The sequence below is a fragment of the Anomaloglossus baeobatrachus genome, chromosome 1 (genome assembly GCF_048569485.1).
Source record: "Anomaloglossus baeobatrachus isolate aAnoBae1 chromosome 1, aAnoBae1.hap1, whole genome shotgun sequence".
Classification (NCBI taxonomy): Eukaryota; Metazoa; Chordata; class Amphibia; order Anura; family Aromobatidae; genus Anomaloglossus; species Anomaloglossus baeobatrachus.
Window position 1 is genome coordinate 818056862 of NC_134353.1, and position 14480 is coordinate 818071341.

The following is a 14480-nucleotide window of genomic DNA, read 5'->3' on the forward strand; positions in this document are numbered from 1 at the left end:
CCACGGGGAAAGTGTCCTGCAGCTATATCCGCAGGACATTCCGCAGGAGCTCCCAGAAAACCGCAGCACAACTTTGTCTGTTTACATGCTGCGGTTTTATTGCGGAATGTCCTGTGGACATTCTGCATTGAGGATACAGGACCATGGCTTCGGCACTGCATCCTCAATGCAGAACTAGTGCTGGAGTGATGATTGAGTTAATCCTGACCTCCATCACTCAGCACTTCACTTTCCGGCAGTATCTGACTGCACTTTGCAGGAGAAGGTGGGCGGGCCTGAACTAGCTCTGGCTGTCACATGACCGGAGGTCGTGCAGGCCCCGCCCACCTCCTGCTGCCTGCTCCTGGCTCTACTGTGCTCCTTTGCACTGGAGGAAGTGACTCCGGTGTCTTCTATCAAGACAGGTAAGTATGGGATCGTGCGGAAAAATCCGCAGGAATAATTGGGTGACCAGAACAATGCCCACAGGAAAATTGCCCACAAGAAAAATGCCCACATGAAAAATGCCCACATGAAAATTGCCCACATGAAAAATGCCCACAAGAAAAATGCCCACAGGAAAATTGCCCACACGGAAAATTGCCCACGTGGAAAATTGCCCCTGTGGAAAATTGCTCGCGTGGAAAGTTGCCCACACAGAAAATTGCCCACACAGAAAATTGCCCACATGGAAAATTGCCCCTGTGGAAAGTTGCCCACGTGGAAAATTGCCCCTGTGGAAAATTGCCCACATGGAAAATTGCCCACACGGAAAATTGCCCACGTGGAAAATTGCCCCTGTGGAAAATTGCCCACATGGAAAATTGCCCACACGGAAAATTGCCCACGTGGAAAATTGCCCCTGTGGAAAGTTGCCCACGTGGAAAATTGCCCCTGTGGAAAATTGCCCACATGGAAAATTGCCCACACATAAAATTGCCCACACAGAAAATTGCCAATTGCAGCATCAGAAAGTTTCAGATCTATGATATTTGAGGTGCAAGTGAGGATGTTCACATGATATGTGAAAAATGTCCACAGAAAATTGCCAACAGACATGAATGCCCACTAAGATTGGGGACCATGTAACCCAGGATGGGAACATATATACCAGGAAGGGGGCATATATACCAGGATGGAGACAACGTGGACCATACATACCAGGATGAGGACCTTATATACCAGCATTGGGACATATATACCAGGAAGAGGACATATTCACCAGGATGATAGGCATATATACCAGGACGGGGGACATTACTACATAATGAAGGGGGAGGGGAGGCAATTCATAAGTCTTGATAGAAGTTAGAACGCTACAAGGGCCCATACATGTGAAAAACATGTGTGAGTGGTGGGGGCAGGTCCAAATTTCACACTGGGGCCCATTGGACTCTAGTTACACCAGTGCAAAAACACAGGGCCGCCACTAGGAATTTCAGGGCCCCATACTGCAAAATTTCTGGGCCCCCTTGAGACTCCGCATAGGCTGCACCCCTTCTCTGCCTGCACCCCTCAAACGTACCACCCTCCACCCCTCAAACGTACCACACTCTCGACGCCATGCTTGGAAAAACGTGTGTGTGTGCATACATATATATATATATATATATATATATATAAAAAAATATATATATACTGTATATCTCTAATATATAAAGCTGTATGTATGTGTGAGTGTATGTCCACTAAAGGAATCCGCACCGTCACATTTACAATCACGAAATTTTGCACTGACGCCTCATGAGACTCAGAAAACGTTAGACTATGTTTTGAGGAGAAAATTTAACCCCATGCTTTATGTTTTCACCAAAAATCCTGCCTCCATTAAAGTCAATGGAGCTACAGGTCATTAATAGCAACTGTGATTGGTTGCTATAGGAACAAAGGATATTCTTAGTATGAGAAGCTTATGTGTGAGATAATATGATATCGAAGGGGAGACGGAGAGAGAGACAGAGAAAGAAAGATAGAGACAGAGGGAGACAGAGAGAGACAGACAGTGAAAGAGACAAACAGAGAGAGGCAGACAGGGAGTGAAGCAGATAGGGAGTGAGACAGACAGGGAGAGGGAAAGAAGCAGACGGAAAGAGGGAGACACACAGACAGACAGACACACAAAGACAGACAGACAGAGACAGACAGGGAAAGGGATAGACAGAGAGGGAGACAAAGTGAGGCTGGGAGAGAGGGACAGTGGGAGAGAGAGACAGAGAGACAGCTACCATCGCAGGCAATTCTGGATATTACAGCTAGTGTGTATATATATATATATATATATATATATATATATATATATATATATATATATAAAAAGCTCAGTGTATGTATGTATGTATGTATGTGTGTGTGTCTGCTAAAGTAATCTGCACCGTTGCATTTACAATCACGAAATTTTGCACAGACGCCTCATGTGACCCAGGGAACGTCGTAGACTATGTTTTGACAGTAAAATTTAACCCCGCACTTTACAGTTACTCTCCAAAAAAACATGCCTCCATTAAAGCAAATGGAGCCTGGAATTACTGGTTTTAATAGCAGCTGTGATTGGTTGCTATAGGAACAAAGGACAGTGTTAGTATAAGAAGCTTATGTGTGAGGTAATATGATTTTGGTGGGGAGACAGAGAGAGACAGAGAGAGACAGACGGTGAAAGAGACTGACGGGGAAAGAGACTGATGGGAAAAGAGGCAGACAAACACAGAGATAGAGACAGATAGACTGATACAAAGACAAAGAGATAGAAACAGACAGACAGAGACATAGACACAGACAGACAGCGACACAGAGACTGGGATAGAGGCAGAGAGACAGTTACTACCCCGGGCAACACCCAGGTACTACAGCTTTTTTATATATATATATATATATATATATATATATATATATATATATATATTTATTTATTTATATATATACAAACACAAACACACACACGGCCAAAAGTGTTAGCACCCTTGAAGTTGTTCCAGAAAAAGAAGTATTTCCCTCAAAAAATTTCATTACAGACATCACTGGTGGGGGTGCACGGACATCACTAGGGGGGCACACAGACATCTAGGGGGGGTACACAGACATCACTAGGTGGGGCACACAGACATCACTAGGGGGCGCACAGACATCACTAGGGGGGTACACAGACATCACTAGGGGGGGCACACAGACATTCCTAGGGGGCCACAGACATCCCTAGGGAACCACATACATCCCTAGGGGGACACAGACATCACTAGGGGGCACGGTTATCACTAGAGGGGTACGGACATCACTGAGTGGCACGGTCAGCAATTGCAGAGTACAGACATCACTAGGGGGGCAAACAGTACTGGGGGTGGTACACAGCATTGGAGGGAACACAACACTGGTGGTGATAAACAGCACTGGGGGGGCTGCACAGAGCACTGGGGGGCTGCACAGAGCACTGGGGTGGCGACACAGGGCACTGGGGGGCAGCACAGAGCACTGGGGGGTGGCACAGAGCACTGGGGGGGGCGGCACACAGCACTGGGGGGCAGCACACAGCACTGGGGGGCATACAGCACTGGGGGGCAGCACACAGCACGGGGGGGCTGCATACAGCACTAGGGGGCTGCACACAACATTGGGGAGTTGCACACAGCACAAAGGGGTTGCACACAGCATTTGGGGCTGCACACAGCACTGGGGGGCTGCACACAGGACTGGAGGCTGCACACAGCATTGGGGGGCTGAAAAAGTCATTGCAGACCCACGGTTCCAACCCCTCAGCTAAACCAAGGCAGGGACGCCCCCGCCCCCCACGGTGTTCAGCTCACCGAGCGCGTACCTTTCACCGCCGGATGCCGTGTCTTCGCTACTTCTGCGTTGCCCGCAGCATTGTGATGAGGCGCAGAGTGATGACCTCATCACATTGGGCTGCGGGATGACGCGCTGCCTCCCTGCTCTGCTCCACGTGCCTTGTTTCCGGCCACATGGCTAATTTGCATGCGATGCCCTGGAAGGGCTTCGCCTGCAATTTAGCAGTGTATGTGTGCAGTGGCTGAAACGGCAGGGCCCCTTTGCTGCGGCTGTGACTGGAGCCCGGTGAAGAGGGGAGGCCTGGCCTGCTCGGGGCTTAACAAAACTAAGTAAATACCCCGGGTCTGTCCGGGCCCCCTCTCTTCACCGGGCCCCCTATACCTGTCACAGTAGTAATGCCCTGATGGCGGCCCTGCAAAAACATATCATACATTCCCAGCACAATCACAAGATGGTACAAGCGACAGTCTCAGCTTTCTGCTGTGCCTTTGGGGCTTTCAGGACCAACTATCTCTGCCAGCAGCACCCTGCTTTTGATGGGCTCCCACTGAGATGATGATGTACTCAACAGATAATACAGTGATACTTTTGTGAGTACAGATAGTAGTGATTGCTCCTCTGGATCACACTGCTGCTGGTTCTGCATGTGCTGCTGTTTTGGGCTGGTGGGAGGAGTAAGGCAGAATCAGTGAGAGATGAGAGCAGACTGTATCTATCTATCGCTGATAATGACAGACTGCTACAAACCACAGATCTTCAGCATTTTTGCAGTTTTGCACTAGGTCAACTATAAATCACAAGTTGATCACCTATCATGTGAACATCCTCACCTTGCACCTCAAATATCATAGATCTGAAACTTTGCGATGCGGCAATTGGCGATTTTCTGTGTGGGTAATTTTCCGTGTGGGCAATTTTCCATGTGAGCAATTTTCCTTGTGGGCAATTTTCCATGTGGACAATTTTCCATTTGGGCAATTTTCCTTGTGGGCAATTTTCCGTGTGGACAATTTTCCATTTGAGCAATTTTCCGTGTGGGCATTTTTCCTGTGGGCAATTTTCCTGTGGGCAATTTTCAGGGAACTGAATAATTGACATGCTGCAGATTTTTCCGCAGGGAAATTCGCATTTTTTCCACTGCGAAAAAAACGCAGCATGGGCACAGCAGTTCCAAAATGCCATAGAAATGGCTGGGGACGCGCTGTACTGCGGATTTTTGAGAAATCCTCGGAATTTCCGCGAAAAAATCGCGCCAAATTCTGCAAATATTTGGCAGCGTGGGCACATAGCCTTAACACTAGAACTACTGAGGTAGTCATTTTGACTACTTTGCCCCATGTATTTCTATATAGGTGTCACAAGTCCAGTAGTTCTAGTGTTAATGTTGTTAAGCAAACATAAAACGCGCTTGAACTTGTTTTTTGTTCAGCAATGGAGTTTATTATGGTGACTGTCCATACAGGCAATGGAGGTGGAGTGCATTACTTATTGTTTTCTTTGAAACAATTACACTTGCTGATTTCAGTTATTTATGTAGCTCTTCACAGGTGGTCCTTGCCTCTTGGAAAGCAATTCTGATATTTCATTTCACTCCTCCATGTGAAATATTGCAGGAAGCTCCTGGTCGTGGATGGTTTATGGTGAAATTATGTTCTTTCCACTTCCAGATGCCATTGAAACCTTCAGTAGTACATATATAGTACAGTATGTACTGTATCTATGTATATATATATATATATATATATATATATATATATATATATACGTATGTGCACAGTGCCCTTTCACACACCGCTAAAGGCTGTATTAGGCAGACAACAGTCCAATGATGCTAGGCTTGGCCAAACAGGATTACCCATGGTACTTTGTAGGTATTACATCACTTGGTTTAACACAGCCAATCCAGGGGGCTTCTTGGCCTGGCAGATGTTGGCTGTGATATTCAGCCATCATCTGCCTCTAACAGACGCAGGTAGATGACACTGTAAATCTGTGACAGCAGCATTTACAGCACACTGTTAGGGGGGCACACTGTTCTAACTACTCATCTGCGGTCATGCGACACGATTGCTGGACGCTGATGAGTTATTGTTATTGCCAGTGGTCTGCAGAAGACCACTGTGTCTGTTATCATGGTATTTCTCTGAGAACCAGCCTGTGGCTAGTGTTCATAGGAGACTGTTTTTTGTTATATACAGCAATACTGTTGTATTGGTAGATATAGCACAGGCTCAAGTAAAAAAAAAAAAAGGTTTTTAAAAAATATATAAAAGTTCAAGTTATCCCTTGTGTAGTGCGGTCCAGCCATCCTCTTTGTACCTTACAGACATTGCAGGGAAATACTGTATGTGTAGTGTAGTTTGTTTTGATTCATTCATTCTACAGTATAGATATTATTGTGTACAGTATTTGTTGTACTTTGCTGCCATCTACTGGCCATTGTTATAATGTTTTTCATGTATTGTAGCTGTAATTCCCCTCTTTCTGTAACTGGTCTTAGCTTGTTTGCCCATATCCTTTCTTGGTGGTTAGTGTGCCATCTTGACTTTACGCGCATCAGGACTAAAGAGAATATTATTTTTTTATGTCTATCTTCCATCCTCCATCTTGTATTCCTAATCGTTCGCTTCATCTTCGCTGACAGCTTTATCTAGCGTGTAACTTGGATAAGTGAAAGATGACGTTTTATCGGATAGCACTCCACCCAATGTGATACTATGGAGCAGTGCCGAAAAGAGCTTTTTTTTCTCATGCCGATTCAGCATGAGAAAAAAATTGCTGTATTCTGCGCTTGGCAGCGTATCTCGGATGGCGTCCACCCATACAAGTCTATTGGTGTGTGGAAATTATCGGACTGCACTCGGATGACATCCAAGTGCAATCCGATATACGCAGAGACAGACAATGGAGAAATTATATTTTCCATCTTCTCCTCACCGGTGCTCCAATTCTTGCATGGAAGAGAATTAGATAACAGTATAATGACACTCGGCTCATGCTTGGAGCACAGTTCGAGCTGAGTGTCACTTGCATAATCCATTCTCTCTTATTTTCTTTAAACATATTTAATACAATTTATTTTTTATGGCGATGGATACAATTTTTGCTATGCTTCTGATAAAATAAGGAAAAATCCACAGTAGTCACAGAAATAACTTGAAACTGAAGTAATTCTTAATTTAAATGTCCTGAATATCAGCTAAAGAAAATCAGACATTGCTTTTGAATTTTGATTCAACAGAAAAAAAAGACAATGAAAATGGCCTGGACAAAAGTGATGGTTCATTTAACCTAAATAGTTATTCCCATCTCCAAGATCCTGTCTCAATATGTAATAGGAGTAATAATAATAATAATTGCAAATACATCCAATTAGAAATATAGTATAGTTCTCCTGATATAGTCATGTCTCTTACCTCATGTGCAGGGCATTGCAGCTTAGGTACCCATGGTTACGACCATGAGCAACTAGCTATCACTATATGAGTGAATATAACCATGGATACCTAATGTGTAGTGCCCTGCACATGAGATAAGAGACATGGCTATATCAGGAGAACTATACTACATTTCTAATTGGAGGTATTTGTTAATAATATTGGACAGGGGTGGACATGTCATTGATGCAATATGCATGGCAGCACAGGAGCCCAAGATGTAAGGGGGCCAATTCCACCTCAAAGCAGGTGGAATTGTGCATTATGATGCGATCTTGGGCTGCAAAAGGCCCATTAGTGTTCCTGTAAAGTGGGCCTTTTCTGTCTGTGTCGACCAGGGATCAGCATATGAGTGGACGTAACCATGGACAACTAAGCTGCAGTGCCCTGTACAAAAGGTAAGCAACATGGCTATATCAGAAGATTTCTAATTGGAGGTATTTGCTAAATTTAACCTTATCATTACTATTATTATGCTTACTATATATTGGGATAGGATTCTGGAGAAGGGAATAATCCTTTAAATTTAGTTGCATATTTTTTTTTTAAGGAAATCACTGAAAACAAATGATCTCTGTAATTCTCAATGACTTCTGCACCTGTTCACATGTATTGTGGCCCACTATTCATGAGCAAACTGCTCCTTGTGTTGTGAAGGCGCCTTCTTCAGACAACACATTTCAGCTCCTTTCAGTAGGATTTAGATCAGGGCTCCTTGAAGCCACTTTAGAATAATCCAATGTTTTGCTCTAAGCCATTTTTGGATGTTTTTAGTTGTGGATTTTTGTTCGTTGTCCTCTTGGAGGACCCACGACCTGCAACTCAGACCAAGTTTTCTGACACTGGACAGCACATTTCGCTCCATAATGCCTTGATAGCCGTGAGATTTCATCGTACTCTGCACAGATTCAAGACTGTGCCAGATGCAGCAAAGCAGCCCAAAATATAACCAAGTTGCCTCCATGCTTACAATAGGTATAATTTTCTCTTCTTTTCTTTCTTGTGTCTGTGAACTTTTACCACAAGTTTGACGGCATTAAAAAAAATCACCAAAAAACAATACCTGAATTCTTGTTGTATGTTCATTCTGACAATTAAAAATTGGAATAGAAATCGATCAAAAAATATGTCCGAAAATGATACCAATAAAAAAGTCAACTCGTCCCACAAAAAATACAAGCCCTCACATGACTCTTTTCGCAGAAATACAGAAAAAAATATAGCTCTCAATATATGGCAATGTAAAAAAAAGCGTTTCATAGTGTGTGATAGCAGCCAAATATAAAAAAACCTATATAAATCTGTTAGCACTGTGATCACACAGACTAATCAGTTATACTGCATGAGGAACAGCGTAAAAAAGAAATAATACCAATTCTTGACCTGCTGTTGATTTTTTTTATTCTGTCTCACATAGATTGCAGTAAGGCTGTTCACATGTATCCAATGCTCTACACTGAGTGCTTACACCTGGGTTTGTGTGTAAATCTCCGAAATACAGGATTCAGACAATGATCCCAATGGAAGATTCTCTAGAATGAGGCAGATGTAGACACTGTGGACGCTGTTTGGCCTATGTTCCAGCAGTGTCCTACTTTTTAGGTGTGAACAAAAGCAATGTAAGCCACAGGTTTGTGCACCTCTGAAGCCGTACACCATTAGGCCTAAAACACACTTCCGCATAAAAAACGTCCGTGTGACACGGTCCGTTTTTCGGGACCGTGTTCCATTTTTTTGGGGCGTTTCTCCAGTACGTATGGCATCCGTGTGATGGCGTATGCGAGCCATGTGTACGTGTAAAATGTCCGTGTTTGTGTGTAAAATGCCCGTGTATGTGTACGTGGAATGTCCGTGTGGAATGTCCGTTTGTGTGTTGCACAATGTCGTTGATACATGTCGGCTGACAGCAGACAGAGTTGCGCGATGAGAATGAACTCGGGTGAACTTCACCCGACTTCATGGTCATGCCGCGGCTCTGTCTGTGTGCCGCGTACTGATTAGCGGTCACCTGTGAAGGAGTCACCAGTGACCGCTAATCCCCCGAGTGACTGAAGTGAGCAGCCCTCTCTCATACTCACCGCTCCCCGATCACCAGCGCGGCGAGGAACAGCTGTGCAGAGAATACGAGGCAACAATTACTTTGAATATGCCGGCCGCTCATTAATCAATCTCGTATTCCCTGCTTTCCCCACCCACAGACGCCTGTGATTGGTTGCATACAAATCAGAGTGAAAAGGGGGTTAATGCCGCGCATCAGCCAAAATGAAGATGTAGCACGTTGATGTTATAAACGTATTCTTTTATGATTAATGAGCGGCCGGCATATTCAAAGTAATTGTTGCAGCGTATTCTCTGCACAGCTGTTCCTCGCCGCGCTGGTGATCGGGGAGCGGTATGAGCCGGGGGAAGAAGAAAACCGAGCGCCAATGTAAGTATCGAGCGCCAATGTAAGTATGACTGAGAACAGCAGAAAAAAAGGTAAGTATACTGAATTTAATTTAAAAAAAAATAAAAATAAGATCGCTAGTGTAAAAACGCACACGCACGAAACGTGCTGAACACGGACATACTCTGTGTGCGGTCCGTGCAGGCACGGACCCATAGACTTTAGCGGGTCCGTGCCTGCGTGCTGCCGGCCAAAAACGGACATGTCGTCCGTGCAGAAAAGTGCACACACGTACTTACCACACGGTCACACGTTCTGTGTGCTTTTACGTGTGTTTGCCATCTACCATTGAATAACATGGGTCTCTGTGTGTACGTGTCTCCGGTACGTGCAAATACGTACCGCACATGTACAAAAAAAAACGGATGTGTGTTGCGGGTCTTAAACAGAGACCAAAACAGAGTCCGGAGTAACTCCTTCTGCCTCATTAGTGAATGGATCTATTGGGGGTTTCATCTGAATCACGTGTTTCAGATATTTATATGGCAACCTCAATGTAAGTGCTCAGTGTAGAGCACCGGATACATGTGAACTGATCCAATATTTTCCCCACCCAAAAATGTCACCAATAAAAGATTCAACTCAACCCACAAAAAACAAGTCACCATTCAGGACAATCACCTGTTAGCAGAAATACAGGGGATGCCCAAGTGACTGGTAGCACAAAAGCTCTAGATAAGCGACATGGCTCCCTCCAAAAGAAATTTAGTGAAATCTGCACTCTAAATCCAAATGCCCCCCCTCCCTTATGAGCCCCACAATGTGCCTAAACCTCATTGACCATCCAGATGTTTGACATTAACGTAGTAAGGAAAGACCAATTATTTTACTGGTAAGTGGCTACAGAAGCACAAGCTGGGCAGAATGTATTGGGCACTACAATGTACAGGCACTACAATGGCAGATTTGCAATTTTCACTCTGCAATTTCCACTAAGTGTTTGTTTCTGGAAAATGCCCATAGCATTAAAATTATTACCACATCCATAGAGGAATTCCCAGAGGGTTGTAAATTCTACTAAGGAGTCACTTGAGGGGGGTTTCCACTGTTTAGGCACATCATGGGCTCTGAAAATGGAGTACACAAACTATTCTAGAAAAATATGTGCAGCAAAAGTGTAATAGCCCTGCTATGTGGCTAAACGGTACTGCACAGACGTATTTGGGGGTATTGCCATGTTCAGCAGAAATTTTCTAGAAAAATCTGGGACTAAAACAGTATTTTAGTGATAAAAAGGCAATTAGTTATTCACCACAGAACGGTAAAAAATTCTGAGATACACTTGTGGTGTTAATATGCTCACTGACCTCTGATGTATTAAACGAGGGGTGTAGTTTGCAAAATGGGGCCACTTGTGGGGATTTTCTGCTGTTCTGGCAATATTTCAGTGAAAAACAAGTACCGTATTTTTCGGATTATAAGACGCACGTTTCCTCCCAAAAATTTGGGAGGAAAATGAGGGGTGCGTCTTCAAATCCGAATATAGCTTTACCTGGGGGTCATGTCTGTGCGGCGATCAGGTGGCCGGGTGCCTGTGGCTGCGTGCAAGCGGCTGGGTACCTGTGCTTGCGTGCGGGTGGCAGCCAGGTACCTGTGGCTGTGTGCGGGTGGCAGTCGGGTGCCTGTGCCTGCGTGCGGGCGGCAGCCAGGTACCTGTGGCTGCGTGCGGGTGGCAGTCGGGTGCCTGTGCCTGCGTGCGGGCAGCAGCCGAGTGCCTGTGTGCAGGAGGCAGCCGGCACCGACAGGCACCCGGCTGCCGCCCTCACACATTCTCCCGACTGCCGCCCGCACGCAGCCACAGGTACCTGACTGCCACCTGCATGCAAGCACAGGTACCCGGCCGCTTGCACACAGGGTGTGCGGGCCGCCTGCTGGCTGCCACTGTGCGTGCGGTGGGCGGCTGTGCAGCAGGTTACACAGTTTGTCCGCGGTCCCAGTTTCAAATGATGGAGCCGGGAGCGGGCGCGTGCGCAGATGGAGCTCTTGGATGAGAACTCCATCTGTGCACGCGCCACTCCAGGAGTCAGCGCGTGCGCAGATGGAGCCCTTGGATGAGAGCTCCATCTGCGAATGCGCCGCTCCAGGCGCCATCATTTGAACCGGGACCGCGGACAATGGGACACTCACCGCACCGGCCTGCTGCATGACTCACCCGCCGCCGCTGCCTCCACCAAGGAAGCCGCCGCTGCCGCCACCACGGAAGCCACCGCTGCCGCCACCACGGACCTCACGGCTCCTGCCACCACGGACCTCGCGGCTCCTGCCACCACGGACCCCTCGGCTCCTGCCACCACCGACCCCTCGGCTCCTGCCACCACGGACCCCTCGGCTCCTGCCACCACGGACCCCGCGGCTCCTGCCACCACGGACCCCGCGGCTCCTGCCACCACGGACCCCGCGGCTCCTGCCACCACGGACCCCGCGGCTCCTGCCACCACGGACCCCGCGGCTCCTGCCACCACGGACGCTGCGGCACCTGCCACCACGGACCCCACTGCCACTGACCTGCCGCGCCTGCCAGCACAACCTCTGCCTCCTGTGACCCCGCTTCACCACCACTGCTGCCCCTCTCCGGTAAGAGAACACCGGAATATAAGACGGACCCTATTTTTATTTTTTAACCTTTTTTTTATGTCTAAATTTGGGGTGCGTCTTATAATCCGGTGCGTCTTATAAAGCGAAAAATACGGTAATTTTTTATTTTCACTTCTGAATGTTATGCAGTTCCATGAATCACCTAAAGGTTAAAAATGCTCACTTCACACCAAGAACAATTCTTTGAGAGGTGTCATTTCCAGAACGGGATCAATTGTGGGGGGTTTCTGCTAGTTTGGTATGTCAGGAGATCATCAAATGTGACATAGCATCCACAATCTATTGCAGCCAAAATGGTGCTCCAAAATTCATAAAGCACTGTTTCCATTTTTACCAAACAGCAGTTTTCCCAGCACTTATGGAGTGTCAGTGTACGCAGGACAAGTCGCACAGCAAATTGTATGGTGCATTTTCTTCTGTTACCCCTGTGAAAATTAAAAATTTGGGGTTAAAGCAACATTTTTATGGTAAAATTGTATTTTTTCCTTTTCACTGTTCAAGGTTATAAAACTTATACAATTCTGATAAGCACCTGCGGGTTCAAGGTGCTCACCACATCGCCAGATAAATTCCTTGAGGGGTGTAGTTTCCAATATGGGTTCTCTTGTGGGGAGTTTACAATATCTAGGCACATCAGGGGCTCTCCAAATGTGACATGACATCTGCTATCTATTCCAGTCAATTTTGTGCTCCAATATTCAAATAGCTCTCTTTTTCTTCCAGGTTCTGCCATGTGCCCAAATAGTAGTTTTCCACCACATATCGAATATTAGCGTACGCAGAAGTAATTGCACAACCAATTGTATGGTCCACTTTCTCCTGTTACCATTGTGAAAATAAAAAATTTGGGGCTAAAGTAATATTTTTGTGGGAAAAGCTGAAATTTTCATTAAGACAACTTGAATGTGGTTTTCAGCACTTTAAAATGATGTCACTTTTAGGTATTTTCTGTGACATAGGCCCCTCAAAGTAACTTAAAATGTGATGTGGTCCCTAAAAAATTGATCTTCTTGGGAAAATTAGAAATTGCTTATAAACTTGTAAATCCTCTAAATTCCTAACCCCCAAAAATATACTGTATGTTTCAAAAACTGTGCTAAAGTAAAGTGGACATGTGGCAAATGTTATTTATTAGTGATTTTCTGTGATATAACTATCTGGTTTCAGGAGATAAACATTAAAAGTTTGAAAATTTGCAAAAGTTTTAAATTTTTCTGTCAAATTTTCAATATTTCATTAATAAATGAAAATCATATCAACCAAAATTTCTCACTAACATCACGTACAATATGTCACTAAAAAAAAAATCTCAGACTCATTAAAAATATTGAAGTATTCCAGAGTTATTACTTTAGAAAGTGACAAAGGTCAAAATTGTAAAATTTACCTGGTCTGGAAGATGAAAACAGGCTTGGGAGTGAAGGGATTAAACGTCTGAATGATATTGTGCAATTATATGAGCAAGAACATTAAGCTGTTGAAGATGGTCTTTACCTATAACATATTTGTCTATAATTTTCTCTCTTTCCTTAGCTTTCATTAGTCCATGTCCAGTGTGCTTCACACCATGACAACAAACAGCACAGTGACTACTTTTCATACTATAAATTGGCAGACTGACTAATTACAAGATTGTAGACACTTTTTATGCTAATTACACACCTTAGCTTAGTTTAACATGTCAATATAGTTAAGTTATTTTCAATCTTTTTAGGGGTACTGTTGTTTTTCTAAAGGCCATTTCATTCGTTTAGTTTTTTTTATTTGATCATGTTTCTTTTGAACCAAAATTGAAAAGCAATGTCTGATTTTCATTAATTGATGTTCAGTAAATTTATATTGAAAAATACTTTTGTCAGTTTCAAGTTATTTCAGTTCCATTGTTGGCTTTTCTTAATTTGCAAATAGAGTACCAACAATTTTTCCCATTTGTGTAATCTATTGCATTGGTGTGTTTTTTGTTTTTCATCACAAGCTAAATTATTTATTTACTTATTTTTTAAAATCACATCAACAAAATCTGTCTTATACGTTGAAATCCTTATTTTGCCCTCATGTTCCCTCCCGCATTTTACTGTATTCATTTTAATGTCAAAAACACACACTAGGATGTCTGCTTCCACAATGTATTATGCTTAATAGACAAATTAAAATATAACATCACATCACATATCTTTGTACTATTGTTGGAACATGCCATTTTCAAAAGCTTTATTTAATGAAATGTCATTTTAAATGGAAAATAC